At 42.5% G+C, this 13,835-nt stretch overlaps 1 long non-coding RNA gene across 2 annotated transcripts; it reads right to left on the reverse strand.

Annotated features, from left to right (window-relative positions):
* Positions 1–1,502: 1,502 nt before the first annotated feature.
* Positions 1,503–4,690, reverse strand: LOC143810028 (uncharacterized). Of its 2 annotated transcripts, XR_013222610.1 has the most exons (4): positions 4,398–4,690; positions 3,978–4,141; positions 3,313–3,600; positions 1,503–1,678 (listed from the first exon to the last, which is right to left on the reverse strand). It is a non-coding gene; the product is annotated as an uncharacterized LOC143810028 (long non-coding RNA). The 2 variants fall into 2 exon arrangements; XR_013222609.1 differs by having other exon boundaries at positions 3,978–4,690.
* Positions 4,691–13,835: the final 9,145 nt, after the last annotated feature.

Below are 13,835 nucleotides of genomic sequence, written 5' to 3' on the forward strand. Positions count from 1 at the left end.
CTGTAAAGTGTAACAGGAAGCTAGGTCTCATGGATCAGCGTGTTTGCTGTGTTCCTGCAGCATGCATAGTTTCACCTGCTCCACGTCCTCGGATCCTGCGTGCACCATCAGCAGCACATAAACTTTCCTGTCCCTTACCCCACACCTTGTGATTTTTTAAATTAGGTATATAATATATGCTTGCAAATTTTCTGGTATTAATAGGGGAAAGAAAATATGTAGCCTTGAAAAGGACTTTTGTTTTTAGCTTACAGCAGCAGTATACCTATGGAATAAACTCTGCCTATATGCCTCTAATCCAAAACTACTTGAGAATGGCGCTTGAGCACCCGCGATACCCAATCGAGTAATAAGTGTAACAAGGCACCACGATGCTTGATCGAGTATCGAGCAGTGGCAAGCACGCTTGCTCATCACTTCTAGATGCACCTCTGGCTCATACTGTATATAAGCGGCTATGTGTGGTCTCATACTATATGCAAAGGGCTATGTGAGGGCTCATATTGACTGCAGAGAGGCTAGGTAGGGGCTCATACTCTATATAGAGAGGCTATGTGGATTCTTACAATGTATGTAGATGGGTTATGTGAGGACTCATACTGTATGTAGGAAGCTAGGTGTCAGCTTTTACAGTATATACAGGTATAGAGGGGAGCTGTATATGGGCTCATATGGTGTGTAGGGGGTGTCAGCATACTTAATTCTGCTCAATATTAAGTTATATAATTATTATTAATATAAAATAATAATTGTAATTAATATGTTACGTTCTCTCATGTCTCCCCTTGGGAAAATTAATAGCCCAACCCTGGTATATAGTAACATTGGCTATAGTGTCCTCTTCTATTTACTGGCCATTTATCCTACAGTAGCATGTCCACCTCTACATCCAACCATCCATATAATCTAATCTTCTGTAATACTGGGATATATATGTTATTATTGTTGATTTATCACTGTTTAGATCAGTAGAAACTACTCCGGAATTACATTGTATGGTAATAATGACATTGTGGCATTTTATAAAAGTTTTAAGAGGTCAACGTGGATAATAAGAGTCCACTTCATTTATATGGTAATTAATTGGTTGTATGGCCTGCTCTGATCTCTTTAAATAAGAACTGCTGCTCCTGCTGATGATGTCATGGAATGTTGTCGTTTCTGGCTCCGCCCCCTCCATTATGACATCACACACATTGTGTAAGGAGCTGCAGAGCCAACATTCCATGTGACAGTTGCAGACGGTGGAGAGAGAGGTAAGTCGGCTCTATGTCGTCTCTTGCTGTGTCCTTTATTATCTTCTATCATCTATTTCTCATCTATTTTTTATTCATTAAGGAGTCTTTATTCTATATAATATAAGCAGGCCCAAAATAATTAGTGAACCCCTCATATTAGGAGGTGTCCACATTTTACAGCATTTCTTCCAATAGTAAAAAAATATATAGGATGTGACGGGTTTTACCTTCAAGTACAGAAAAGACAATGATTTACTGATTATCCATCACATTTTATTAGTTTCTGACTTTCTTGCTCATCAGGTCCATAGATTAGTTATAATTGAAAGAATCCCCTCAGCCATAACTGGAACATGACGACTTCTCGATTTTTAGGCCATAAATTGTTATAGAATCATCCAAATCTGAGAGATTAAAGTTATATCCTGTGAAGGAAACACCTGTAACATGAAGATAATTATGTAATTGTCGGATGTTATTGAGACATATAGTAATATACAGTTCAGTTCAAAAATATAAATCCAACCAATATTGGGAAATCCTTGTACAACACCGATGTATATACATATTAGCTCCATATGTAGTACAGCTATTCAAATATTCCCCCACATTGGTAGGGTTCATATTGTTTGATCTCTAGTATATTATTGGGCAATGTACTTCAATAGAAGTGAGGTTGTTGGATCCGTACCCATTAGCTGCTACTTGTGATGTCACGGAATGTGGTGGTTGTTGGCTCCACCCACATTAGATGCTACTTGTGATGTCTTAGAGTGATGGGATTGTTGATTCCGCCCCCATTAGATGCATAATATGATGTCGCGGAATGTTATGGTTGTTGGCTCCGCCCACATTAGCTCTTATTTGTAAATTCACGGAATGTTTTGGTTGTTAGTTTTGCCCCCATAAGCTACCACTTCTTATGTGACCAAATGTTTTGGTTGTTGGTTTCACCCCCATTAGCTTCTACTTGTGATGTCACTGAATGAGGATGGTAGCCCCTCAGAAGAGAATGGCTCTTGACTGCCTGTTAGCAATTGAAAGGGCACTAGTGCTGTTATAGGTGAGGAATGCTGCTCCTACATTGAAGATGCACATGATTCAATAGATGGATAAAGTAAAGGAGCTGCAGGAAAAAGCTAGAGATATATCCAAAGAGGGATGGAATCCCTTTTTCTGGATGGGGTCTATCATAGTTGGGTTAAACAATTTACTCTCAACTTTTCAAAAGCCCATAGTGGTAGTGATAGGATTGATTGTATTGAGCTTGATTGCCTGGAAATTATTAATGTGATGTGATTCTCATTACAGGAAATTAATTATACATTGGAGCCACTGGAAAACCCAGACAGAAGAGGGACACTGTGCATGAACAATATATGGACCCTTTGCAGCCCAATAACTTATCACAGTGCACAAGTTCATCTGCTTTGAAGGTGGAAATGGATCCCCTTACCTCTTGACCTGTGTGCAGTTGCACAAGTTGCACCCATAACATGTTCGCCCCTGTCCACCCCTGAATGGAACATAGGAAAGATGACACTACAGCTACAAGCGACCGTCTGATAGCCTAGCTCGACTACCCACCTTTCCTGGAGACCATTACAGCTTTTTGAGACTTGGGTGGAGGACATCATATCTGAAAGTAGGGTCCCACAGTTGCACCCCAATAGTTTGAGCAGCACTCTTAGATGAGTAAATAGCCTCAGAGCAGAAAGGGGTGCATAGCCCCTCACTGTGTCAGTGAGGATGATAGCATTCTCCCGGGATTACTTCAGAGTGCTTATTGCGGTGGGATGCAGGTCTGGACAGCTGTCGTCATCCTATTAGATAGATAATTAATATATGTGTGTTTATGCTTTATAGGGAGTCTTTTATCCACCTAGACCTATATGACCTATTAATATGGGCATACAGGTAATAGCAATGTTAAGCTAGTCCTAACTGTATGCCTCATATTAATGGTTTTGTTGTGGGGAAATGTTATATTCTGTCTTTATGCTAATGATCAGCCCAATAACTCATCATGACGCATAATTTTATCTGTTTTGAAGGTGGAAATGGGTTCACTTACCTCTTGGCCAATGTGCAGCTGCACAAGTAGCACCAATAACATGTCCGCCCCTGAATGGAACCATAGGAAAGATGACACTACAGCTGCAGATGTGACCGTCTGATAGCCTTGCTCGACTACCCACGTCTCCTGAAGACCCTTTCAGCTTTTTGAGACTTGGGTGGAGGACATCATCTCTGAAAATAGGGTCCCACAGCTGCACCCCATCAGTTTGAGCAGCACTCTTTCCCGGGATTAATTCATAGTGTTTCTAGTGGTAGGATGCAGGTCTGGACAGCTGTTGTCATCCTATTAGATAGACAAGAATTAATATAAGTGTGTTTATGCTTTATATGGAATCTTTTATCCCCCTAGACATATATGACCTATTATTATGGGCATACAGGTAATAGAAATGTTAAGGTAGTCTTACCTGTATGCCTCATATTAATGGTTTTGTTGTGGAGAAATGTTATATTCTGTCTTTATGCTAATGATCAGTCCAATAACTCATCATAAAGCACAATTTCATCTGCTTTGAATGTGGAAATAGCCCCCTTACCTCTTGGCCAACGTGCAGTTGCACAAGTAGCACCAATAACATGTCCATCCCTGAATGGAACCATAGGAAAGATGACACTACAGCTGCAGATGTGACCGTCTGATAGCCTTGCTCGACTACCCACCTCTCCTGAAGACCCTTTCAGCTTTTTGAGACTTGGGTGGAGGACATCATCTCTGAATATAGGGTCTCACAGCTGCACCCCATCAGTTTGAGCAGCACTCTTTCCCGAGATTAATTCATAGTGTTTCTAGTGGTAGGATGCAGGTCTGGACAGCTGTTGTCATCCTATTAGATAGAGAAGAATTAATATATGCGTGTTTATGCTTTATATGGAATCTTTTATCCCCCTAGACATATATGACCTATTATTATGGGCATACAGGTAATAGAAATGTTAAGGTAGTCCTACCTGTATGCCTCATATTAATGGTTTTGTTGTGGAGAAATGTTATATTCTGTCTTTTCTCCTAATGATCATCCCAATAAATCAATCATAACACACAATTTCATCTGCATTGAAGGTGAAAATATGTCCCCTTACCTCTTGGCCAATGTGCAGTTGCACAATTTGCACCAATAACATGTCCGCCCCTGTCCACCCCTGAATAGAACCATAGGAAAGATGACACTACAGCTACAGAGGTGACCGTCTGATAGCCTAGCTCGACTACCCACTTCTCCTGAAGACCCTTTCAGCTTTTTGAGACTTGGGTGGAGGACATCATCTCTGGAAATAGGGTCCCACAGCTGCACCCAAACTGTTTGTGCAGCACTTTTTCCCGGGATAACTTCAGAGTGTTTCTTGTGGTGGGATGCAGGTCTGGACAGCTGTCGTCATCCTATTAGATAGATAAGAATTAATATATGTGTCTTTATGCTTTATTGTGAACTTTTATCCCCTAGACATATATGAGCTACTATTATGGGCATACAGGTAATAGAAATGTTAAGCTAGTCCTACCTGTATGCCTTATATTAATAATTTTGTTGTGGAGAAATGTTATATTCTGTCTTTATCCTAACGATCAGCCCAATAACCCAAAAATTATTTCTTTCAGGCTCCAGGGCGTGTGTTTGCCTGGAAGAAATCCTCGCCGATAAGGTGCAGGGCGCAGGCGCAGGATTCCAAGGCCATAACTGACGCTAATGGGAGCAGTGTAGTATTGAAATGAGGACAGAGGGCAGGGATTTCTTCCAGGCAACGAACGCCCCAGACCCTGGAAGAAATCATTAACAAATACAGAATATAACATCCAGCTGTTTTTATGTTATGTTTCTCTGATCTCACATAATTATCTTATTTTCATTGAGTTTATTGGTTTTAGGTGCTGTCTTTTTTTTGTCTGTTTTCTTTGTTTGTTTCTCTTTTGTTATGGGCACTGTAATTTTGCATTTTGTGTAATTGACCAAAGGATTTAACTAAATGACTCTTATGAAAATAGATTTAGTTAGCAAAATATTTAGTGGGAATATGTTATGAAGCTTTTATGTTTTGGGCACTGACAACTCTCTGGTTATTTTTAATCAATGTGTTTATTATTTTTATTATTTTTTATTATAGCGCCATTTATTCCATGGTGTTTTACATGTGAAAAGGGTATACATAATAAAAACAAGTAAAATAATCTTAAACGATACAAGTCAAGACTGGTACAAGAGGAGAAAGGACCCTGCCCGCGAGGGCTTACAATCTACAAGTATATGACATGATTAAAAGGCATTTAGTGCAAAAATTCAGCATAGCCTATATTTCTATTTACCATATTTCATATTTGGTGCTGAAATTCAAGAAAGGCCATATTAGTAAGAGTCCTATCATCTCAAACACATTTATCAACAATAACCAGAACATGGCCAATCCTTTTAATCATAGTTTAATGTTTTTCAAGAATTTACTTTAATAAAGTATGTCACCCCCTATATCATAAAATAAATAAACAGAAATTACTTTTCTAATAGACTGGCATGCCCAGAAGAGATCCTTTATTAGCAGTCACCTCATTAACATAGCAATCAGGATTACAATGAGAGATAACAGAATCCACCATTCACAGAAGGTAGTGTCACAGCCCACCTCTTCCCCCATGCTGTACAATGACATCTGCATGTCACTAAACATGAGAACATGAATAGAAATATCTCCCAAGGAAATAGAGTCCTCTATAATGTCTTATGATATATACACATGTATATGTCCAATATCCATATCTCCAAACAGGCAAGATAGCAGCTTCCATAAATGTACAGGAAAAAGAATACAATAATCTGCAATCAGAAATACAGGATATACAAAAGATAATAACACAATCTGATTTCAATTAGTTTAAAAAAAAAATATATGAGACACATTCCCTTAGAGAAAAGTAATTAAAAATATACCTAAAAAGATTATTGGATATTTTAAGAAATGGCTAATACGTTAGAGTAGAGTAGGGCCCTGCCAAAAGAGTCTACCTTGTCGTGGTGGCAGGCTTAAATAATCTGTTGGTCAACACAAAAGCTGATGGTTATGTGATATGGTTCCATAGGAACTGTTACTGTGTGATTAGTGAGGACAAGGCAGAAGAGTTTTTCCAAGAGTGAGCGGTGGGACAGTGGAAAGTTTGAGGGGTGTAGGTGGTGCTTGGGTAGAGGCAGAACTGGGGTGAAGCCTGGAAGGAGTCTCAAGGGAGCCATTATGGGGTCCTGAAATTCTTTTTGGCAGCCCTGATCAGGAACATAGTTAGCTAGCTTACATAATATGTGACAATGAAACTATGGTGAGATACTGTGATAGAAATGATAATTCTATTGTCTTACCCTTGACCTTAATATCTCTTGGTACATGTATCAGAGATAGAATAATTGTTATTGCTTTGTGATAGTTCCATCTCCCGTTTTCCTTTATTTTCTCTTGTCTCCCCATATTTTTCCGTTTCTTTTCCTCATGTTGTTTAACTCCATTTTGTATAATAGTTAAAACATTTTCAATAAAAACTATTTGAACAAGAAATAGAAAACCCGCTTAATAAAAAAAATGCTTTTGTGACCCCTTCATGAATATCATGTTCTAGAGAAGAGCCACGTCCAGCAGAACCAAGGTGAAGAATGATAATGGACTTAATCTGGTCACTTCACGAACATTCTTGATGGGGTCCATCAGGAGGTGGCCAGTTGCTGTGATTTTTTTTCTCATGCCGAATTAGAATGAGAAAAAAATTGCAGATCTGCGCTGCCCCATGGTATAACATTGGGCCTAGTGCTATCTGATAAGACACTTGATAGTTCTAGGCCATATTATATGGTTATGTGAGCAAACTCTTAATGTAATAAACTAATTTTCTTTTAATTTGGAACAGCTGTGATCATGTTGGTTTATTATCCAAAACAGGACCCCCCTCTATTACAGACAGCTGTAGAAGGTCACTTACACGCCTGCAGTAAACATATTTCCCTTGTATAATATGATTGTGGGAGAGCTCGAGTGCAGCGCTCACCACAGTCATCTGTGTCTCCAGAACCTGTTGTGAAATTGGATTTTGGGCTCCCCCGGTGGCCACTGGTGGAATTGAACTGGTGTGCATCATCCCCTCTGTTCACCTGTTTCCATCAGGATGTGGGAGTCGCTATTTAACCTTGCTCCTCTGTCACTTCCATGCCGGTCAACATTGTAATCAGAAGCCTTTCTGTGCATGTTCCTGCTGCTAGACAACTCCCAGATAAGTTGGACTTTAGTCCTCGTTTGTTTTTGCATTTTGTTCCAGTTCACAGCTGTAGTTTCGTTTCTGTGTCTGGAAAGCTCTTGTGATCTGAAATTGCCACTCTGATGTTATGAGTTAATACTAGAGTCTTAAAGTAATTTCAGGATGGTATTTTGATAGGGTTTTCAGCTGACCATGAAAGTGCCCTTTCTGTCTTCCTGCTATCTAGTAAGCGGACCTCAATTTTGCTAAACCTATTTTCATACTACGTTTGTCATTTCATCTAAAATCACCGCCAATATATGTGGGGGCCTCTGTCTGGTCTGCCTATCGGGGAAATTTCTCTAGAGGTGAGCCAGGACTATATTTTCCTCTGCCAGGATTAGTTAGTCCTCCGGCCGGCGCTGGGCGTCTAGGGATAAAACGTAGGCAACGCTACCCGGCTACTGTTAGTTGTGCGGCAGGTTTAGTTCATGGTCAGTTTAGTTTCCATCCTTCCAAGAGCTAGTACTAATGTTTGTTGGGCTATGTTCTCTTGCCATTGAGAACCATAACAGTTTGACCGGCCCTAAAGGGTTAAATTAATTGACAGAGAAAGGAGAGAAAAGAGAAGTCTGCTGAAGATTTTTTTTTTTTTCCCCTTCCCTTCAGTTCTGAGTGTGCTTGTAATTGAATCTCTAGCAAGTCTGCCTATATTGCAGCCTTTCTCTCTCTCTCTCTCCTTCTAATCCTGGAATGGCTCTGTGTTCACCTGTTTAAAATGGATATTCAGAGTTTAGCTGCAGGTTTGAATAATCTCACCACGAAAGTTCAAAATTTACAAGATTTTGTTGTTCATGTTCCTATATCTGAACCTAGAATTCCTTTGCCTGAATTTTTCTCGGGGAATAGATCTTGCTTTCAAAATTTCAAAAATAATTGCAAGTTGTTTTTGTCCCTGAAATCTCGCTCTGCTGGAGATCCTGCTCAGCAGGTCAGGATTGTGATTTCCTTGCTCCGGGGCGACCCTCAGGATTGGGCTTTTGCATTGGCTCCAGGGGATCCTGCGTTGCTCAATGTGGATGCGTTTTTTCTGGCCTTGGGGTTGCTTTATGAGGAACCTCAGTTAGAGCTTCAGGCGGAAAAGGCCTTGATGTCCCTATCTCAGGGGCAAGACGAAGCTGAAATATACTGCCAGAAATTCCGTAAATGGGCTGTGCTTACTCAGTGGAATGAGTGCGCCCTGGCGGCGAATTTCAGAGAGGGTCTCTCTGATGCCATTAAGGATGTTATGGTGGGGTTCCCTGTGCCTGCGGGTCTGAATGAGTCCATGACAATGGCTATCCAGATCGATAGGCGTCTGCGGGAGCGCAAACCTGTGCACCATTTGGCGGTGTCTACTGAGAAGACGCCAGAGAATATGCAATGTGATAGAATTCTGTCCAGAAGTGAACGGCAGAATTTAAGACGAAAAAATGGGTTGTGCTTCTATTGCGGTGATTCAACTCATGTTATATCAGCATGCTCTAAGCGTACTAAGAAGCTTGATAAGTCTGTTTCAATTGGCACTTTACAGTCTAAGTTTATTCTATCTGTGACCCTGATTTGTTCTTTATCATCTATTACCGCGGATGCCTATGTCGACTCTGGCGCCGCTTTGAGTCTTATGGATTGGTCCTTTGCCAAACGCTGTGGGTATGATTTGGAGCCTCTTGAAACTCCTATACCCCTGAAGGGGATTGACTCCACCCCATTGGCTAGTAATAAACCACAATACTGGACACAAGTAACTATGCGGATTAATCCGGATCATCAGGAGATTATTCGCTTTCTTGTGCTGTATAACCTACATGATGTGTTGGTGCTTGGATTGCCATGGCTGCAATCTCATAACCCAGTCCTTGACTGGAAAGCTATGTCTGTGTTAAGCTGGGGATGTAAGGGGACGCATGGGGACGTACCTGTGGTTTCCATTTCATCATCTATTCCCTCTGAGATTCCTGAATTCTTGACTGAATATCGTGACGTTTTTGAAGAACCTAAGCTTGGTTCATTACCTCCGCACCGGGAGTGCGATTGTGCCATAGATTTGATTCCGGGTAGTAAATACCCTAAGGGTCGTTTATTTAATCTGTCTGTGCCTGAACATGCTGCTATGCGAGAATATATAAAGGAGTCCTTGGAAAAGGGACATATTCGTCCTTCGTCATCTCCCTTAGGAGCCGGTTTTTTCTTTGTGGCTAAGAAAGATGGCTCTTTGAGACCGTGTATTGATTATCGGCTTTTGAATAAAATCACGGTTAAATATCAATATCCGTTGCCACTGCTGACTGATTTGTTTGCTCGCATAAAGGGGGCCAAGTGGTTCTCTAAGATAGATCTTCGTGGGGCGTATAATTTGGTGCGAATTAAGCAGGGGGATGAGTGGAAGACCGCATTTAATACGCCCGAGGGCCACTTTGAGTATTTGGTGATGCCTTTTGGTCTTTCAAATGCCCCTTCAGTCTTTCAGTCCTTTATGCATGACATTTTCCGTGATTATTTGGATAAATTTATGATTGTGTATCTGGATGATATTTTGATTTTTTCGGATGACTGGGACTCTCATGTCCAGCAGGTCAGGAGGGTTTTTCAGGTTTTGCGGTCTAATTCCTTGTGTGTGAAGGGTTCTAAGTGCGTTTTTGGGGTTCAAAAGATTTCCTTTTTGGGATATATTTTTTCCCCCTCTTCCATCGAGATGGATCCTGTCAAGGTTCAGGCTATTTGTGATTGGACGCAACCCTCTTCTCTTAAGAGTCTTCAGAAATTTTTGGGCTTTGCTAACTTTTATCGTCGATTTATTGCTGGTTTTTCTGATGTTGTTAAACCATTGACTGATTTGACTAAGAAGGGTGCTGATGTTGCTGATTGGTCCCCTGCTGCTGTGGAGGCCTTTCGGGAGCTTAAGCGCCGCTTTTCTTCCGCCCCTGTGTTGCGTCAGCCTGATGTTGCTCTTCCTTTTCAGGTTGAGGTCGACGCTTCTGAAATCGGAGCTGGGGCAGTTTTGTCGCAGAGAAGTTCCGATTGTTCCGTGATGAGACCTTGTGCCTTTTTCTCGCGTAAATTTTCGCCCGCCGAGCGGAATTATGATGTTGGGAATCGGGAGCTTTTGGCCATGAAGTGGGCTTTTGAGGAGTGGCGTCATTGGCTTGAGGGGGCTAGACATCAGGTGGTGGTATTGACTGACCACAAAAATCTAATTTATCTTGAGTCCGCCAGACGCCTGAATCCTAGACAGGCGCGCTGGTCGTTGTTTTTCTCTCGGTTTAATTTTGTGGTGTCCTACCTGCCGGGTTCTAAGAATGTTAAGGCGGATGCCCTTTCTAGGAGTTTTAAGCCTGACTCCCCTGGTAACTGTGAACCTACAGGTATCCTTAAGGATGGAGTGATATTGTCTGCCGTTTCTCCAGACCTGCGGCGGGCCTTGCAGGAGTTTCAGGCGGATAGACCTGATCGTTGCCCACCTGGTAGACTGTTTGTTCCTGATGATTGGACCAGTAAAGTCATTTCTGAGGTTCATTCTTCTGCGTTGACAGGTCATCCTGGAATCTTTGGTACCAGGGATTTGGTGGCAAGGTCCTTCTGGTGGCCTTCCCTGTCTCGAGATGTGCGAGGCTTTGTGCAGTCTTGTGACGTTTGTGCTCGGGCCAAGCCTTGTTGTTCTCGGGCTAGTGGATTGTTGTTGCCCTTGCCTATCCCGAAGAGGCCCTGGACGCACATCTCGATGGATTTTATTTCGGATCTTCCTGTTTCTCAGAAGATGTCTGTCATCTGGGTGGTGTGTGACCGTTTCTCTAAGATGGTCCATTTGGTTCCCCTGCCTAAGTTGCCTTCTTCTTCCGAGTTGGTTCCTCTGTTTTTTCAAAATGTGGTCCGTTTGCATGGTATTCCGGAGAATATCGTTTCTGACAGAGGAACCCAATTCGTGTCTAGATTTTGGCGAGCATTCTGTGCTAGGATGGGCATAGATTTGTCTTTCTCGTCTGCTTTCCATCCTCAGACAAATGGCCAGACCGAGCGGACGAATCAGACCTTGGAGACATATTTGAGGTGTTTTGTGTCTGCAGATCAGGATGATTGGGTTGCTTTTTTGCCTTTAGCGGAGTTTGCCCTCAATAATCGGGCCAGCTCTGCCACCTTGGTGTCTCCTTTTTTCTGTAATTCGGGGTTTCATCCTCGATTTTCTTCTGGTCAGGTGGAATCTTCGGATTGTCCTGGAGTGGATGCTGTGGTGGAGAGGTTGCATCAGATTTGGGGGCAGGTAGTGGACAATTTGAAGTTGTCCCAGGAGAAGACTCAGCTTTTTGCCAACCGCCGGCGTCGGGTTGGTCCTCGGCTTTGTGTTGGGGACTTGGTGTAGTTGTCTTCTCGTTTTGTCCTTATGAGGGTTTCTTCTCCTAAGTTTAAGCCTCGGTTCATCGGCCCGTACAAGATATTGGAGATTCTTAACCCTGTGTCCTTCCGTTTGGACCTCCCTGCATCTTTTTCTATTCATAATGTTTTTCATCGGTCATTGTTGCGCAGGTATGAGGTACCGGTTGTGCCTTCCGTTGAGCCTCCTGCTCCGGTGTTGGTTGAGGGCGAGTTGGAGTACGTTGTGGAAAAAATCTTGGACTCCCGTGTTTCCAGACGGAAACTCCAGTATCTGGTCAAATGGAAGGGATACGGTCAGGAGGATAATTCTTGGGTGACTGCCTCTGATGTTCATGCCTCCGATCTGGTCCGTGCCTTTCATAGGGCTCATCCTGATCGCCCTGGTGGTTCTGGTGAGGGTTCGGTGCCCCCTCCTTGAGGGGGGGGTACTGTTGTGAAATTGGATTTTGGGCTCCCCCGGTGGCCACTGGTGGAATTGAACTGGTGTGCATCATCCCCTCTGTTCACCTGTTTCCATCAGGATGTGGGAGTCGCTATTTAACCTTGCTCCTCTGTCACTTCCATGCCGGTCAACATTGTAATCAGAAGCCTTTCTGTGCATGTTCCTGCTGCTAGACAACTCCCAGATAAGTTGGACTTTAGTCCTCGTTTGTTTTTGCATTTTGTTCCAGTTCACAGCTGTAGTTTCGTTTCTGTGTCTGGAAAGCTCTTGTGATCTGAAATTGCCACTCTGATGTTATGAGTTAATACTAGAGTCTTAAAGTAATTTCAGGATGGTATTTTGATAGGGTTTTCAGCTGACCATGAAAGTGCCCTTTCTGTCTTCCTGCTATCTAGTAAGCGGACCTCAATTTTGCTAAACCTATTTTCATACTACGTTTGTCATTTCATCTAAAATCACCGCCAATATATGTGGGGGCCTCTGTCTGCCTATCGGGGAAATTTCTCTAGAGGTGAGCCAGGACTATATTTTCCTCTGCCAGGATTAGTTAGTCCTCCGGCCGGCGCTGGGCGTCTAGGGATAAAACGTAGGCAACGCTACCCGGCTACTGTTAGTTGTGCGGCAGGTTTAGTTCATGGTCAGTTTAGTTTCCATCCTTCCAAGAGCTAGTACTAATGTTTGTTGGGCTATGTTCTCTTGCCATTGAGAACCATAACAAGAACCTATGGAATGAATGGTACTCAAATTTACACACATTCAGCCCTATCTACCTTATATACGCTTTCAGGACAGTCACAAACTAACCATTAGGCCCAAGCATGACCATGGCACTTTTATGTGCAAGCAGACAGCAAATTCTCAAGCCTCCACACAAGTTCTTCTCTACCAGATGCAACAGACTTCCTCCACATCCCCCGATATAAACTGCCAATAGTCCACTTATGCTTGTAAAAAAAAATGAAGGCCGTAGGCCCTGAATTTTTCTCCTCCCATCCTACCCCAGGTATATGGTCATAGATATCTATTCCTGGGGGGAGGGAGAGTTTATTATGGTGTGAAGGAAGAACTTCTGATCACCCGAAAAAAAAAAGAAAAGTGACTGAGACACAATTGTCACCTCAGGCCTCTGCCTATCCTTTCAGAGAACAATAGTATAGTATATACTATAGTAGTATAATCAGGGCCGTATTTGCCACTAGGCACTTGAGGGCACGTGCCTAGGGCGGGGACAATGCAGGGGGCGGCACCTGAGCAAGGTTTAAAAAAAATAAAAAAATAAATAAATATATATATTTTTTTTAAAGTCCGGGGTTGCCCCGCCCACCCACCTCAGTCCCGGCTGCTGCGGGGGGAGGGGGTCTCGGGCGCCGGCTATACACTTGTGCTATACACTGCAGACCCCAATCTTGCAGGGACCTGCCTGGGTCACGTGGTTCCTAAGTTATCGTCAATACCTAGCAGGAGC

This window comes from Ranitomeya variabilis, chromosome 2 (assembly GCF_051348905.1).
Source record: "Ranitomeya variabilis isolate aRanVar5 chromosome 2, aRanVar5.hap1, whole genome shotgun sequence".
NCBI lineage: Eukaryota > Metazoa > Chordata > Amphibia > Anura > Dendrobatidae > Ranitomeya > Ranitomeya variabilis.